The 17,783-nt window shown below is 41.0% G+C and overlaps 2 long non-coding RNA genes across 5 annotated transcripts in view; one reads left to right on the top strand and one right to left on the bottom strand.

Moving 5' to 3' along the window:
- The window catches only part of LOC138162807 (uncharacterized), a 164,782-nt gene that overhangs the window by 43,881 nt on the left and 103,118 nt on the right, over positions 1–17,783 (bottom strand). For 3 of the 4 annotated variants that reach the window (XR_011168715.1, XR_011168714.1, XR_011168716.1), the window contains one exon: positions 3,693–3,829. The exons of the other annotated variant lie outside the window; for it this stretch is intronic. This is a non-coding gene — a long non-coding RNA (uncharacterized lncRNA). Of the gene's footprint in view, positions 1–3,692; positions 3,830–17,783 lie in introns of those variants that run through there. 4 annotated transcript variants of the gene reach the window in all.
- On the top strand, positions 3,669–9,123 carry LOC138162808 (uncharacterized). The gene is made up of 3 exons (XR_011168718.1): positions 3,669–3,802; positions 7,653–7,714; positions 8,258–9,123. It is a non-coding gene; the product is annotated as an uncharacterized lncRNA (long non-coding RNA).

The following is a 17,783-nucleotide window of genomic DNA, read 5'->3' as shown; positions in this document are numbered from 1 at the left end:
AATTCTAAAGTGATCTCATTTGATACCTCCTTTTGCGTCTCAGAATCCCTACCTTCTGTGAGGCTCACAGCTCAGCTGAGGGGACATCTCTAACCAGAAACTTTTCTTCTTGTCCTTACTGTTACACTTCTTTCTCTCCAAATTATCACAGACAAACTTTTCTGTTTACATGCCTATCAAGCTCTTTGCTTGCACAGTAAGTCCTTTGAGAGTTGGAGGTATTTCTCATTTTCTTTTTCTATTCCTTACACCTAGAGCTGTGCTTTGAATTTAGTAATCCCTTGATAAATGCCTATTGGATTGGATTGGGTCTCAGACTAGGACTGTGAGGTAAGCAATATAAGTATTATTATTCCTATTTTATGAATGAGAACATTGAGGCTCAGAGAAATAAAACATCTTGTTCGAGATCACGTCATCAGTATGAGGAGTGAGGGTTCAAACTGTAACCCGCTGATGCCCTGCTCTAGTGCCATTTTCACTATTAAGATTATGGGTCATTGATCTAGAGCCAGGGCAAACTGTAGATTCTCCCACCTTACAGATGAGGAAACTGAGGCCCAGAAAAGCTAAGTGATTTGCTTAAGATCACCCAGGGAATAAGGCATGGGTCCTCTGACTCCAAATTCAGTAATCTTGTACCTCTGTCCTTGGCCACTAAATTTGTTGGTGAAGGTGCAGTGAAGGACAAGTTAAGGTTCCTTGTTCAGGCTTTAAATGATAGACTCTGCCAGCAGAGCCATAAGCTTATCTGTGCTCTCTCTATCACCTACCTCATCTCCTCCATCTCAAACCCTGAAGAGGGACTTGGAAATGTGTGTTAATCTGGCAAATGAAGGTGGGATTTCCAGGCAAATCTCTGGAAGAGGGCAGTGTGAAGTGAACATGAAAGTGAGGCAGTCTACAGGTAATTCTAACCCAATCCAATAAGCATTTCTTTAATGTTTAGGTATAAGGGACTGTTCTGGGTGGCTGTGTTAGAAGTTGGGTAGATAAAGATAGGAGCATCAAGGTGGTGGAGTAGATAGGGTGCAGGACTTGGAGTCAGGAAGACCTGAGTTAAAATCTGGTCTCAGACACGTACTAGCTGTGTGACCCTGGGCAAGTCACTTAACCCTGTTTGCCTCAGTTTTCTCATCTGTCAAATGAACTAGAGGAGGAAATGGCAAACCACTCCAGTATCTTTGCCAAGAAAATTCCAAATGGGTCACAGTCAGACACAACTCAAAACAACTCAACAACAACATACAAAGATAAAAATGAATAAAATAGTCTCTGTCTTCAAGGAGTTTTTGATGCTTTGCTGATATGGTAGACATTCTTTGCCTCAACTAATCAGTTTTCATGATGCTAGGCTGCTCACAAGGATTTCTCAGGTATGACTCAAGCTACTGTTTGTTTCTCCCTCCCTTCCCTTGTAAAAGTGCTAAAGCCACCAAGTCAGTGGGGGCTGGGTCTTTGGGGATTCCCTTCTGAATGCATTTATTACCTCTACCCCAGCAGTGAAGATTCTACCTCTGGTGGGTCTGTTCCAAAGACCTGAAGTTTAAGCTCCGATTCGTATGGGTAGCATATGGCCTCGCATCTGAGTGTTTTTAAACTAAGCAGCAGAGGAAAACAAAAGATACAAGCCCCTTTCTCAGTGTGTTAGGACCTCAAAAACCACATCTAGGCACTTTTGCAAAAATAACTATATGGCTATGGAAATTATAAACCTATTCTTGGTATCATGCAAAGTTTACACTTTGACTTTCATTCACAAGGTGAGTTGCCTTGTCTTCCATTTGTTTTGTCAAGATGAACTCAAAGATTGTGGGAAGCACAGACCAGTGCTTGTGACAGATTCCCTGCTTAGATTCTAAGGGAAATGACTTTATGAACTTCTGGTAGAAAGGGATCACGTTGTTATTTTGACAAGTTAGAGGATCCTGAACACATTTTGAAAGATTTTTTAAAAGGAGGGTTGTCATTCTGGGAAGCAATTTGGAACTGTGCCCAAAAAGCTATTAAACAGTGTATACCCTCTAACTCAATAAACTGTTACTAGGTCTATACCCCCAAAGAGTTCAAAGAAAGAGGAAAAGGACACATCTATACAAAAATATTTGTTACAACTTTTCTCATGGTAGCAAAGAATTGGAAACAAAGGGAGTGCCCATCAACTGGGGAATGGTTGAACAAGTTATGGTATTTGAATGTAATGGAATGCTCTTGTGTTGTAAGAAGTGATGGTTTCAGAGAAACCTGGACAGACTTTTATGAACTGATGCAAAGTGAAATGAGCAGAACCAGGAGAAAATTCATACAATAATAACAAAATTGTAAAGATAAACAACTCTGAAAGACTTGGGAACTTGATAGACACAATGACCATTCACAATTCCATAGGACTCATGCTATTCACCTCCTGATAGGATGCTAATTGACTCAGAATACAGATTGAGACTTTTTTTGGACAATATATATTTGGAATGGGTTTTATTTTTCCTGCTTTCTGAGTGGCACAGGGCTGATGGGAGGGAAAGACTTCAGAAATAAAAATAATTGTACTACTGTTATTAGAATGCCACCATCATAATAACATCATACTTTTAGTCATTGAAAGCTCCTACTTTTTTTTCTAACATGAACGATTGTTAAGACAGATCACCCCATCCTGTTTTATTTCAGTTAATTATTTTCAACCTAAGGGTACGAGTTTAACATTTATCCTTTTAAAAATGTAATCTTATTAGTTTGGGCCAACATTCTAGCCAATCAAGAGTTTTTAAAGTGCTCAATAAATATTTGTTGATTTGATTAGGCACTTGATTTTACTCTCTCATTTCACCCACACTGTACTTGAAAATTTTTAAATCCCTTAAGCATTTAGGACAGATAGAAATTTTGGCACGGCTGGGAGTACACTTTGCAATCAAATGTGATTTGCAGAAAGAACTTCAGCTTGGAACTCCCTTTATGGAGAGGCTCCTCTGGGATCTCTGAGTTCATTCCTTCCAGCTGCATCACAGAAACACAGAATTTCAGAAGAAAAGATCTTGGTATCTATCTAGTCCAACCCATTCCCTTGTTACAAAACACCCACAAATGTTCCGGGCCAGGCCTAGCTTAGGACAGTACAGTGATTCAGGCTGAGGAGTAAAATGTAAAAAAAAATCATTGATCATAAAATTCAACAAAAAACAAATTTATTTCCAATTAGAGATTCAAAAGGATAGAATTAATAATTATTTATTCCAATGGATGCTTTCCCTTTCTACCTCTGCATTTATCATTACAACTTTGGGTCAGAAAGAGGTACCACAAGAGAGTTGGAATTCTTTTTACTTTTTATTTTGCACTTAATAGTATTTTATTTTTTCCAATTACATGTAAAGACAGTTTTCAACATACATTTCTGTAAGATTTTGTGCTCCAAATTTTTCTCCCTCCCTGCCTTCCCTCCTCATCCCCAAGAAAGCAAGCAATCTGATAGAGGTTATACATGTACAATCATGTTAAAAATGTTTCCACATCAGTCATATTGTGAAAGAAGAATCAGAACAAAAGGGAAAAAGTATGAGAAAGAAAAAACAAAAAACAAGGAAAAAAAGTGAAAATTGTATGCATTGATCTGCATTCAGACTCCATTGTTCTCTCTCTGGATGAGGATAGCATTTTCCATCATGAGTTTTTGGAATTGTCTTGGATCATTGTATTGCTAAGAAGAGTTAAGTCTATCATAGTTGGCCATCACACAATGTTGCCGTTACTGTGTACAACATTCTCTTGGTTCTGTTCACTTCACTCAGCATCAGTTCAGGTAAGTCTTTCCAGGTTTTTCTGAAATCTGTGGAAGTTGGAATTCTGTTAACATTCTAGCATGCTGGGGCGGCTAGGTGATGCAGTGAATAGAGCATCAGCCCTGGAGTCAGGAGGTCCTGAGTTCAAATCCGGCCTCAGACACTTAACACAAAAACTAGCTGTGTGACCTTGGGCAAGTCACTTAACCCAAATTGTCTTCCAAAAAATAAAATAAAATAAAATCTATAAACTTAAGAAACCATTGACTTCTACTTCTCATCTTTCTCCCCATTCTATACCCAATTCTTTATTCTTATTGACTCTCAGTCCTCTCCCAGAGCTATTATACTAACGCTGCAAAGAGTGGAGAAAATTTCAGATGTTTTACTAGTCTGTAGTATGTATTGGGTTAAAAAACAAAAAACCTCTGCCCTAGAGGGACGCATGTAGTGGTATGCCATGGGATTCTGTTACTGTTTTTACCAATAATTTTGATGCAAGATGACTGGAATAGCCTCTTCAGTAAGAGGAGGAAAGATATATAGATAAGAACAGCTAGAGTGATTAATGAATAGTCCTTGAGTGTAAGATGGCTCAGATAGCCTCTTCACCAAGAGGAGGAAAGATATATAGATAAGAACAGTTAAAGTGATTAATGAGTAGTCCATGAGTACAGAGGGTAACTAGGTGGCAAAGTAGATAGAGTGCCAGGTCTAAAGTCAGGAAGACTCATCTTCCTGAAATCAAATATATCCTCAGACACTTACTAGCTGTGCAACCCCTGGGCAAGTCACTTAACCCTGTTTGCCTCAGTTCCTCATCTGTAAAATGAGCTGGAGAAGGAAATGGCAAACCACTCCAGTATGTTTGCCAAGAAAACACCAAATGGGGTCATGAAGAGTTGGACACAACTGAAATGACTGAACAACTGTGAGTACAGGTCCCAATTCAGAGGAATTCTGTCAACTCTTCTTTAGGTTATCTGATCTACGTACAGTAAGACTGGTGTATTCAAGGTTGGCTGGGTTGGCTTTTTTTTATTCCTAGATTAGAATATTCAGCTTCCTTTGTCTACCTTAGAATAAACTCTCACTGCCCCCAACATGGGAAACAAGGTGAGTCCTCACTTATGGGAGAATGAATAAATAAGGCATATTAATACAGTGGAATATCATAGCCAGAAAACTTCAGTGGTTTCCTATCTCTAGGGTAGAATACAAATTCCTCTATTTGCTATTTAAAACCCTTCACAATTTAGTGTGAAGTTTTGTCTATGTTTCCTAGACTGATTATCATAACGACATCGATGACACACATCAAATGTAGGAATGGCATGCTAATACAATGCCTTAAATGTCAATAACTCAGATAAAGAGACATAGATGGCACTCTTATCAAATTTGAAGTTCGTAGAAAGGGGAGAAGAATGAGTTAGCACCTTAGATAGAAGAATAAGTTATTTTTTTAAAGATCTTGACAACTTGAACATTGAACCAAACCTATTAAGATAAAGTTGAATAGGGATAAATGGGAAATCTTAAACTTGGATTTTTTTTAAATCAACTTCACATGTACAAGATAGGGGAAACATAGATGGACAGAAATCTGTCTGCAAAAGATCTGGTAATTCTGGTGAATGATAAGTTCAGTGTGATATAGTGGCCAAAAAAACTATTCTGATCTTAGGCCTGAATCAAGAGAGGTAGTGTATCCAGTAAGGATCCCAAGAGGAAATACTTCCTCTATCCTCTCCCTTGGTCAGACCGCGTCTAGAGTATTATGTTTGGTACCTGAATGCCGTTTTAGGAACAACACTGTTGAGCTGGAAGATGTCCAGAGGATAGTGATAGAAGGTGAAAGGCTTCTGGTTCCTTCTATAGGATGGTCAGTTGAAGAAACTGGGGAATTTGAGGCAGAAAAAGAGAAGATTCTTGAGGGATGTGAGAGCTGAAGGGCTGTCATGTATATTGCTTGGCCCCAGAAGGCAAATTTTAGAGTAATGCAGGGTTGTTGCAAAGAGACTGATTTAGGACAGATATAGGGGAAAAAATGTCCTAAATATTAGAACCAGTTAAAAGTGAAGTGGGAGGTTTAGCCTGGTAGCATACACTTGTAATCCCAGCTAGCAGAAGGCTAAAACTGGTGGATCGCTTGAGTTTGGGAGTTCTGAGCTGTTACAGTAGCCCACAGGGATGGTTGCATTAAATTCTCCTTAATACAGTAACCTCCCAGGGAATGGGAGGCTGCCAGGCTTCCTAGGAAAGGGCAATCAGAAAACATAGCAGGTCAAAGCTCCCCTCCTTATCAGAGTGGGACCAGATCAATCAGCAGGCCTTACATCTTCAGCCTAGACAACCTAGGAAGAAGACAGAGGTGGAGGGGAGGGAAGGGCAGGGAAGGAGGGAGGAAAGAAGGAAGAGGCTCCCTCCAGGGGTAGTGGCTTCTCACTAGAGATATTCATGAAAAAGATGGATGAACACATTCTGAGTATATTATGGAGAGGATTATTGTTTTGGTACTGCTTGGTCTAGTAGATGACACCCAAGGTTCCTTTCAATTTTGAGTTTTATGATTCAATACTAGATAACAGATAATAAAATTTTAGAAAAAATCTTCATCGGCTGGACTAGAGACTAATAAGACTAAACTCTAAAGGTAATTATAATGTTGTTGTTTTCAGTCATTTTGCGATCATGCTTTACTGAGCGTTTTTTGCCTATTTTATGGCAAGAATCATGGAGCTAGGAAGTTTAGTAAACTGCTCTACAGAAAACACAATGCAGTGTGTAGTAGGATGAGGGCTCCATTTGAAGTCAGAAGACTTGGGTTTGAATTTAGTTATTGTTTGGGGTTTTTTTTTAAGTTATATACTTTGGGGAAGTCTCTCCAGGTCTCAGTTTCTTCTTCTGTAAAGTAAGGAGGTTGGACCAGATGAGTTCTAAGATTCCCTCTAGCTCTAGATTCTATTATCGTATAAGAAAGGAAAGGGTAAAGATTGGGCTTATTCCTTCCTCTCTGCTCCTACCAACTTTATGCTGATTTTCTCCCCCAAGGCCACCCCTTAGGTTCAAATTCTTTATGTTAACCTGATTTCAGTGGTGGTGGTGGTAATTTCACCACAATATATTTTAAAAGGAAGGTCAGACATCCACAGCTGAATCAGACGCTACTTGTTCTCTGCTGCATCCTGGGCCATCTACCTCTGGACTCCAATGTATCTGGAAGAGAGTGAGGCTGATGACTTTGCACAGTCCTGCCTCACTTCAATCCAGGCTGATGACTTTGCACAGTCCTGCCTCATTTCAATCCAGGCTGATGACTTTGCACAGTCTTGCCTCACTTAAATCCAGACTGATGACTTTGCACAGTCCTGCCTCACTTAAATCCAGGCTGATGACTTTGCACAGTTCTGCCTCACTTAAATCCAATTCATGAGCCACTCAAAACATCCTAATCACGTCACTGATCCTCTTTGAGGATGAAGGAAAACAACAACCCTTTTCACTAAATCTCTCCCTTGATAGTGAACCAGGAGAATAAAAAAGATCTGTTATTCAAATCCTAAGGAGTCTATTGTCTTCCTCTTCCTCAGTTTAAATAAGAAACTTCACTTGGCCAGAGAACATTCACCCTTCCACACACAACTTTCTATTGTGTTCGTTACATGGAAATAGCCCCAAGACTTCTCTTTTCTGTGTTCCCTCATTACAGCTTTCCCTGGTCACCCACAGCTTTTAGAATAATTCTTTCCTGACTTCATTAGCTATGCAGATTTATGCAGCATTTTCACTCTGTTCTTTCTCTTTTGTCAGTTCTTTTTTTGTAATGTTAATATTTAATGCTGCCCTTTACTCCCACTCTGCTTTTAGGATGCAGACCCTCCTCTTAATGGTCTCACGCTAAACAGCTGAATCTCTCTGCTGGGATGGAGGTAGGCTGAAGATCTAAGGCCTTCAATTGCCTTTCCCAACTATAACAGAACCTTATAAGGTGGGATAAGCTAAAGGAGAGTCTTAACCAACACAGCTGTCCTTGGTGTGGAAAAATTCCCCAGCCTCAAGGTCTGCAGAGCAGAAACTCAAAGACTTAGTGAAGCAAGGAGGGGAAAAAAGAATGTATTTTTGTATTCAAAACCAGAGTCTTAGCACTGGAATGGATTTTAGAGAAGGAGAAGGAGGAGAAGGGGGGGAAGGGAAAGAAGGGGAAGGAGGGGGAAGAGGAAGATAAAGGGGAAATAGTATTATATGATTGGAATTAAAGACAACAACTAAAAATACTGGTTTGATTTTGTTAAAGTAAGACAAAATATGCCTGATGCAGCATAAATGATTTCATGAGCACATCAATGAGTATGTGTCAGATTAACCTCATGGTAGATTTTACTTTATTAAACTGAGGATGGGGGAGGGGGAACTATGTAAGAAAACACATGGTTGAGGACTAAGTAATGACCAAAGTCTTGTATATTCCACAGAATCCTCATGCTTTTTATATCAGGAATATTTTCTTCAAGAAAAGATTTGGCAGGCACTGGACATGGTGAACACCACATAACATCATAAAAATTAAATAGATTATATTTCAACAGACAGGAAAAGACTTGTTATTGATGTGGTAGTTATTCCTGAATCAGCTGTCTGTGTACAGTCAGACCATTGACTCATACTATCAACTCATTGGAGCTAAGATCACAATTGCTTAAGAAGGAGAAAGATAGCATAAAATTGAAAAAACTTAATTCCGAGCTACTTAAACAAGTGATTGACAATGAAAAATGGGGAATGGATAGTAGAAATGGCATCAACAACTGAAATAATTTTATTTGAAATTTAACCAATGTAAACTAATTGCCACAACAAGGAACTGTCAAAAGTACAGAAAGTACCTTAGTCAGAAAACATCTGACTTCCTTTCCAGACAGAGAGAGAGATGGCTGCCAAAGGCATCTCTGGATTAGAATATAAACTCATTTGTAAAACTTATCAGGAAGGATGATGGACAATTGTGAGCAGTATTGTCTCATAAAGCAGAGAAGTGGTAGAGAGAAAAAAACATTTTTTAAAAAGCTTGGCAAACTATCCAACCAAACCAAGTCATCCTGAGGGCTTACTTTTGAAAGGATTTAGAGGAAGAACAACCAGGAGAAAAACAAAAAGATTTGTAAAAAGCATTATAACAAACTTTTTTCATCAAAAACAATGGAACCACCACACTTGAATCCCAACATCACAGGCCCAGATGTACTTAGAGAAGAGGTAGAAATGTGCCAAAAAGAACAAAGATGGAAAAAGCAGATGAACTGAATCAACTATGGACAAAGGAGATCAGTGATGGAGGTGACCCAATTGTGAGGTCATTGAGGAATTGATATCTAAGGTATCTGTAGCAGGGGAAGATCCTACAATTAAGGTGAAAATCTTGGACCTAATACCAAAAAAGGAGGTCAAAAAATATCAATAGGGGGTGGCTAGGTGGTGTAGTGGATAGAGCACTGGCCCTGGAGTCAGGAGGACCTGAGTTCAAATCAGACCTCAGACACTTAACACAAGAACTAGCCATGTGACCTTGGGCAAGTCACTTAACCCCAACTGCCCTCCAAAAAGCAAAATTATATATATATATATATAAAACTTTTAACCTATATATTGTTTCTCCTGTCTATATAGAATCTTTATGGGAGTAATCTATGGAGATATCCAAGGAATCTTTGATGCATTTAGTAATAATAAACAAGCAAAAACAATATTCAACAATAGACCACATCTTTACCACTTCAGAAGAGAAAACTGAATGGAATGTCTTTGGGAAATTACAATTTATTGACCTCCAAGATTCCTATAGAATCAAAGGTCCAACTTAAAAAAATGTAGGCTTCTCCTTTTGATACCACCCTTCAAATGGTATTACTGTATTGTAGTAAGAAATGGACTACAAACTTCTCTGAAAAATTAGAGCTGACTATCACACACAAGGTTTCTCCTCATCACACTTAATTATTAATAAGTCATGGTGGGTGCAGGCAGGTCATCACATTTAACTAATAAGGAACTCTGAAGAAGAGTAAAAAATTGTAAACAAGGAATTGTATGAAGGGAAGAGAAGATGGACTGGTCATGTGGTGAGGATGATGGTGCCCCAGAGACATCCGAGGAAATCGAGGAAATCTCCAGGATGGTGGGTTAGCCCCCTGAGGCAAACATAGGGGAGGACTAAAGCAAGAGTTACACGGGATGGGTGGGCATGGATGGTTACGACCTACATCGTGAGAAGCACCTAGCAGTGTCTTCCTCATGGGGCTGACTGGAGGGGAAGGTGGTCAGGGAAGCACCGCACAATCACGAGAGCATTGTTTGCTTGTTTGTTCTTCCTTCGTTTTTGAAGAGGACTAATGACATCACATCTTTGACTCACTTGGAGTAAAAGGATTTGCTACAAATCTAGGCTCTGCCACTTGGCATCTGTAGGACTTCAGGCCAGCCACTTAACCCTCTTTGGGTTTCATTTTCCTCAACTATGAAATGAGCAGGTTGAATTAGATGAACTTTAAGTTTCCTTCTGGCAGGCAACCAGGTGTCTCAGTGGATGGAGAACTGGATCTGAAGTCAGAAGACCCGGAGTTCAAATTTGGCCACAGGCACTTACTAGAAATGTTACCCTGTATAAGTCATTTAACCTCTGTTTGCCTTAATACACTAGATAAGGAAATGCCAAACTACTCCAATATCTTTCCCAGAGGTACTCCTATGGGGTCACAAAAAGTTGGACATGACTAAATGACTGAACCAAGAGAAAAAAACAACAAAAAGGGTCCTTCCAGCTCTAAACCTTTGCTTCTATGACTTCCTGGCCTGGGGCACCTCCAAGGGAGCTGAATGTATGCTCTGACCCCTTTCTGTTGGTTATGACCTCTGGCTCCTTGTAGAAAGGTGTAAATTTGGGTGTGAGCCCAAAGAGCATGTGCAGATCCATGAGAAGTTGCTACCCCCAGTAAATGTTTTGTTAAATTGAGCTGACGTTCCTGTAATTCCAAATGTAAAAGGGTCTCCTAGCCACTTTGAGGGCGAATGCGGAGGAAGTGGGAGAGGGAAGAGAGTCAGAGTAGAAAAAGAAACTAGTGATTCTGAGGGCAGGACGTGGGAAGTAGTGAGAAGCAGTGTTAAACCTGTTGTTAGTCATTTTCTTCTGGAAAATGTTGCTCTTCCTGTTCCTGCCCCTTCCTGCTGTGTGCTCCCCACTGTGATGAAGCCTACGGCAGGGTCTTCCTCCTGCAGGGCTCAGTGGGTTTGTGGCTTCAGCTACCAGCAGGCTCCTGACATCACTTGGTTTTGAAAGGGGCCAAGGAAGGTAGAGGAAATCCCAGGGCAGCAGGATAGTGCTGGGGGGGTCAGGAGAGTGTTCAAGAAAACGTCTTAGAGTTCGACTGCTAGAAGAGACCCCAGATATCATCAGATCCAATTCCCTTATTTAATAGGTGGGGAAATAGAAACCCAGGAAATTAATAGCTCAAAGTTATAATCATTTAGTGGCAGTGTTGCGACCTGAACCCAGTTTACTCCAAGTCTAGATCCCTTTCCACATCACAGAGAAGGGGATGGCTTCTTTTTCAGGCTGCCACAAGTGGTCTAGCCCTGGGGATACAAAAAAAAGGTAAAAGACAGTGCCTGCCCTCAAGGAGCTCATATGAAAACAACTATGTAAAAAACAAAATATAGATAGGTAGATAGATAGATGAATGGGAAATAATTAACCGAGGGAAGCATGGTAGATGAAGCAGAAATTCTGAGCTCTCCCTTCCCTGTGAGCTCATACTTGGCAAAAAATGAAGGCAGGGTCCCCAGGAAAAATAGTTGTTATCTCATACATGTAGGGGTAACCAGGAATTGTCATTGAGTGTTACATAAATGAACTGGGAGAGAGAGAGACAGTGTGTAGTGGGAACCACACTGGGGTACCCACGATGGCTGATAGCACAGGTTCTTAGATCTGCTTTACTAGGAAAGATAGCTGTTCAAGGGGCCAACAATACATTCACTAGTTCAGGGGAAAAGTTAGCACCCTGAACTTCAGAGAAAATACAAGCAGAGAAATAAAGACCAATGGACAGGGCTCTGATTGCCTGAATCAACTACATACTTTACATACATCCCTGGATCAAGAGAGCCTTTACCTCTGAGCAGTCAGGGAGCTCTGAACATATGGCAGCTCAGAACCTCGACCAGGGAATCACAAGGTCTTTCTCATAAGCAAGCCCCCAGAGCAAAATACCAACTCAGAGTATATATACACTTCTCAGAGCCAGAAAGCATCACTGACTCAGTGCCTAATTAGAAATCAGCAAAAGGTGTGAAAGGCTTTCTATAAGCAAGCCTCCCCTAAGCAAGCTTCCCTTAATGGTCTCCAGGTGAGGCCTATTAATGGGTGGGGAAGATCTTAAATCCCATTAACATTACGAAGAGAGAGACAAAGACACAGAGACAGAGACAGAGAGAGATGGATAGATGGATGAATGGATAAACAGAGACAGAAACAGACAGAGCATTTATTCAGCACATACTATGTACCAGGTCCTGCACTAAGTACTTCTAATATAAATAGAAGTAAGACAGCCCCAATGCTTGAGGAGCTTATATTCTAAGAGGGAAAGATAGAACACAAGAGGGAGCTGGAAAGGATGAGTGGAGGGCTTTTTGGAGCTGGTGGCCTGGAAGTGAGGTAAAGACCCAGTTCAGGGCAAGATAAGGCCAAAGGTCACCTGGAGCCAGGGGACCCAGGGGTGGAGTCCAAGGTTCTGTGCACAATAAATGTATGTTGTTTGATTGCAGGTCCAAAGCAGGGAGGATTTGGAGGACCCTCAGCTACCCTCAGAGAACTAAAGAACATTGAGGCTGCAGGGGTCCTTTCTGATAATTTGTGGTTTTCTGAGTCAATAGGAAAGTAACATTATCTATATTTTATTTTTTACACTTATTTTGTTAAACATTTCCCAATTACATTTTAATCTGTTTCCATAGAACTCAGGAGTGTTGTATGTGGGTAGGGTGCCACATTTGACATCTCTGACATGCAGTAATAAGTAACTAAAAATAAGACACTGTTGGCTTGGTTCCACGGGACCTGGGGAAGCCTAGGAAGGCTTCATGGACAAGGGAGGACTTGAACCAGGCCAAGATTTGTCTAGGTTAGTTTCCAGAGGCCTCAGTCTGAGGGCTTAGGGGTGGTACTTAGGGGCTCAGGGCACCAATGGTGCCCCCGTGAGCTTCACAGATGAAAAGTAGCTGACAATTAGAAGGTGCTTTACAGGTACACTGTGTTTTCACAAATATTATCTTGAGTGTTGCAACAACCTTTAAAGGTAGGTAGACAAGTAGGGAGGCAGCAATTTAGTATAATAGAGAAATGACCAGACTCGGGAAAATGATTTGGCTTGAGCCCCAGCTCTGAGTGATTCTAGACAGATTATCTGATCCCTCTGGGCCTCAGCTGATTCAGCTCTAAAATGGAGATAATAATATTTGCTCTATATCATAATGTCATAACCACATTACACCATGTTATATGAAATGAAGTAACGAATGTGAAAGTTCTGCTAAATGGCAAGCACCACCCAAATTCAAGGAATTATTGTCATCATCATTCTACAGAGGAAGAAACAGAAGCCCCAGAGGTTAAGTGATAATCAGCAAAACGGGTAAATGAACCAAACCCAGGTCTTCTGGTCTCCCTTATTAGACTGTGAGCTCCTTGAGAGCAAAGGATTGCCTTTTACCTTTCTATGTATTCCAAGCACTTGGCACAGGACCCAGCACACCGTCAGCGCTTAATGCTTGCTGAATGACAAAGTTCAAGGATTTATCCTTTTTTTTTTTAAAGCAATTGGGGTTAAGTAACTTGCTCAAGTTTACACGGCCAGTTATTTCTGGGTGTGGTGCTAAGTATCTGAGCCCGGATTCAATCCCCAGGTCATCCAGACTCGGGGCCGGTGCTCTTACTCACTGATCCACCTGGCTTCCTTGAATTCTTCTTTTCTATCCTCCTATTTCTGAAGGCACACCTGATCTCATCTGATGAGGTCTGCCCTCCTAATTGGCCTTATAGGATATGCCATTTGGAGATGGGATCTAGAATTAAGTCATATTTTTAGAAAAAGAGATTGAACTTTGGGGTGGGGCACAAAGAACTGGAAACAATGTAGGTCTCCACTGTCAGGAGAATGGCTCTGTACTTCCTATCCACGTGACCTTGGGGGAGTCACTTGCTTTTCTGAGCTTCAGTTTCCTCATCTGTAAAAAGAGGGGGTGTAGCAGCAAGCACCCCAAGCGTCCTCAGGGTTTGCAGCTACCACAGGTTCTTGGATCTGCTTTGTTAAAGGAAAGCAACTCAAAATGGGTTAACAAGCTTACTTTAATCCATCAAACATATATCGTTTACCTAGTTCAGGAGAAAAAGGTCAGCACCCCTAACTTCAAAGCATACAGGCAGAATTATCAAGACAGAAACAGATCAAGTAGACAGATTTCCAAACTGTCCAACCATTACATCCATACCAAATCAACATCTGGCTTTCAACATCTGGGTTTTTCAAAGCCGGGGGACTCTCAACAACGGCTTCCCAGAATTCAGATCAAATCACAGAACACTTCTCAAAGTGAGTCCCAAAACAAAGCTACACATCAGGGCTTATATAGCCTTCTCCTGGCTCAGAGAATGTAACAACCTTATTGACTCACTGGCCAATCAAGAAGTATCTACTGAAAAACAAGCCTCCCTCCCCAGGCTTCAGGTGCATTTTAGCCTAGGGGCAGGGAAGATCTTCCAAATTTGCATTCCCATTACAGGGGGTCAGACCATATGTCTTCTAAGTTCCCTTCCAGTTCTGGAGTATCACTAGTCTATGAACTGTGGTATGTGGAATGGAATGGAGTATATTCCTTTACATAAGAAGGCAGGAAGAATTAATGAATATGGGGGATTCAGAGAAACACTGGAAGACTTGTATGAACGAATGTTATACTAGAAGAACAAAGTACACAATGACCACAATAATGTTAGTGAAAAGAAGACTAAAAGGAAGTCAGACTGAGTAACCACACTCCCCAGTCTTGGTCCTAGGGAATAAATAAGTACCGAATGCCTCCCTCCTCTCCACCGAGAGGCAAAGGACTAGAGGATAATAATGTGACTTACGTTGACAGGCGTGGTTATTGTCTCAGTTATTTTTACTTAGCTTTTTTTTCTTTGTTACCAGGGAGGGTTAAAGTCTGGGGGTTAGCATATCCAGAAATATCTGTGATATTTTTTTTTAAGTCATCAATTAAGGAAAAGAAAAAAAAAAGAGGTCAAAAACAGAGTGAGTTGAGGGAGGGAAAGATGCAAAGGAATGCACATATGGTTCCCATTTGGAGAAGCAGAGAATGAGATTATTAAGCCTCTTCTTGGTGGCTGGGGCCTCTGGCCCATGGTCAGATCTGAGGAAAGTCTTTGTCACCTGAAATGTCTGTGAGGTGGGACTTCCCTGAAAGACAGACTAATCACTTCTAACTCTGCTTAGTTGAACAGTAATACAAACAATTAAGCTATTGCTAAAATAGCTCATTTCCAGCCCAGCATCTGAAGAGGTTCCTCTGTCATTAGGAACCTATGAACAGCTCTGAAAGCTACACAAAAACACATTGTGTTTGGAGTTTCAGTTTCATCTGGGTCTGAAATTTTCTGGAAATAACACATATGTACAGAAAAGCAAAGTTCTGCACCAACAATTTTTAATAACCTTGTTGTTTTGGTTTAATATGGAGTAAGGCGACACATCACCATTTATGAATCAAGGCATGGGACTGACAGAGATGGAGGTAGTGGTGGTGGAAACTTTCTTGGACACATAGAATTCAATCTGGAGAAAATTTTCATGTATTTCTTAATCCTGGGGTGGGGGTGGGGTTATGGGGAAAGAGATGTGGAGTAGTGAAAGGGCCAGTCTTGACTGGGCTCAGGTCCTACTCTGTCTGGCACATCCTGGCTGGGTGACCCTGGGCAAGTCACTCTCAGTGCTCCAAGCAAGGCTTTAACATTATAAGTGGTAGAAAAGTCACTGATTTGACTTGATGGGCAGTGTCTCTACAAAAAGAGGAATCCCTTGGATGAAATCACTTACCCCCACTAAAAGTTTGGGCAGAGGTTTAGGTAGGGTAATGTTGGGAAGCAGAGGAAGTGGTAATTATTCTGGAAAGCATAGATTGTTGCCTTCCATAAATGTGGGTTTTCAAATCTATCACAAATACAGATGACTTCCCCAGGACCACTCTCCCTTGAAGAGAGCCCCAGCAGCAAAGTAGGGGTTCCAGCTCCTAGCAACTGCCTCTGGTTTTGTCCTTCTTATATAGCAGCTGAGCTCTGGTGAGATCTTGATCCCATGGCTGCCTGGAGGTAGACCTGGTAGTACTGACCAGCCAGAGTCGGTGAAAGAGAAGCTTTAGCCATCTCACCAATGAGTCTGGATTCATTCAGGCCTCCCCATTCTACTGCCTGACACCCACTTTGTCCATTACTAACTCTTGATGCTGCTGAGCAGAACTAGAAGAAGTCCATCTGGCTGGCCCCACTGCAAAATTTATGTCATCTAATCTCTTTTTTAAAGCTTAGTCTTCATTTATTGACATTTTCTCCATCACTTTCTTAGGTCTGGACAATCAACAAAACTATAGATCAAACTTTGTTTTGTGGCATTTGCTGATTTCTGAGGTGTAAATGCCCCCCACCAAAAATTTTCTAATCTGCTACTAAAATTATGTCATCTAATTTTAACTGGGTACTCACTGCAGCAAGGCAACCTTTTTACTCTGCCCTAAGAAATCCCCAATCCCACTCACCATGCTAACTATCCCAAGCCTTCTCTTTGCTTATTAACTTTCCCATAGCATGCCCTCTTCCAAACCTCTCAACTGAGGACCTTGCCTCATATTTTATCCAGAAAGTTGAGGTGATTTTCTGGGAACTCCCTCTTATCCTCCTTACCTCATCTCACAGTCCTTTGATATCATACCTCACTAATTCTTCCCTTATTCCAATCTCTGGTGTAGAAGTGACCCTTCTTGTAACCAGAGAGAACTCCTCCACATGTTTCCTTGATCCCATGCCCTCCTTCCTGTCTTCCCCACTATCACGTCTGCCCTCCATCTAATCTTCAGTCTCTCCCTATCTCCTGATTCCTCCTCCGTTGCTTCCAAACCACACCCAAGTCTCCCCTATTCTTAAAAAGAAACACTCATTAGATCCTACCACCCCTTCAAGCTATCATCCCATACCTCTCCCTTTCTCAGCCAGATTCCTAGGAAAAGTTGCCTACTTATTGTCCCCATTTCTTCTTCTCTGTCTTCTAAGTCTTCTGCAATCTCAGTTCTTACCTAATCATTCCATAGAAACCATCCTTTCCAAAGTTACCAATGATCTCTTAAATGACAAATCCAATCACCTGGCAAACTATCTCTTGCTAGTTTATAGTTAATAACTATACTTTTGTTACTTTTCAAATTATGACAATAAAGTTGAATTTTTTAAAAATGGGGCAGCTAGGTGGAACAGTGAATAGAGCACCAACCCTGGAATCAGGAGGAACTGAGTTCAAATCCGGCCTCAGACACTTGACACTCAACTGTGTGACCTTGGGCAAGTCACTTAACCCCAATTGCCTTGCCTTCCCTCCTCAAAAAAAAAATCCATCCTTCTTTACATCTGTGGGCACTTGACACTGTTGAATACCTTCTCCTCTCTGGGTTTTGATGAGACCTCTCCTGGTTCTCCTCTTTTCCATCTGACTGCTCCTCAGTCTCCATTGCTGGATCACTGTCCATAGCTCTAAGACTCTATTCTGGGCCCTTTTATCTGTTCTTATTTTATGATGTCATTTAATAATCTCATTCTTGATGCAGATGACTCAAAGATTTGTACACCCAACCCTAGGCTCTCTCCTGAGCTCCAGTCCAGCATTCAATCAGTTGCCTATTAGA

Source organism: Petaurus breviceps, unplaced genomic scaffold, assembly GCF_028583685.1.
Source record: "Petaurus breviceps papuanus isolate PSGF00001 unplaced genomic scaffold, PetGlider_PUasm1.0 186, whole genome shotgun sequence".
Taxonomy (NCBI): Eukaryota; Metazoa; Chordata; class Mammalia; order Diprotodontia; family Petauridae; genus Petaurus; species Petaurus breviceps.
The sequence above is the reverse complement of the archived record's forward strand: the minus strand, read 5'-3'. Positions and strand labels throughout refer to the sequence as shown.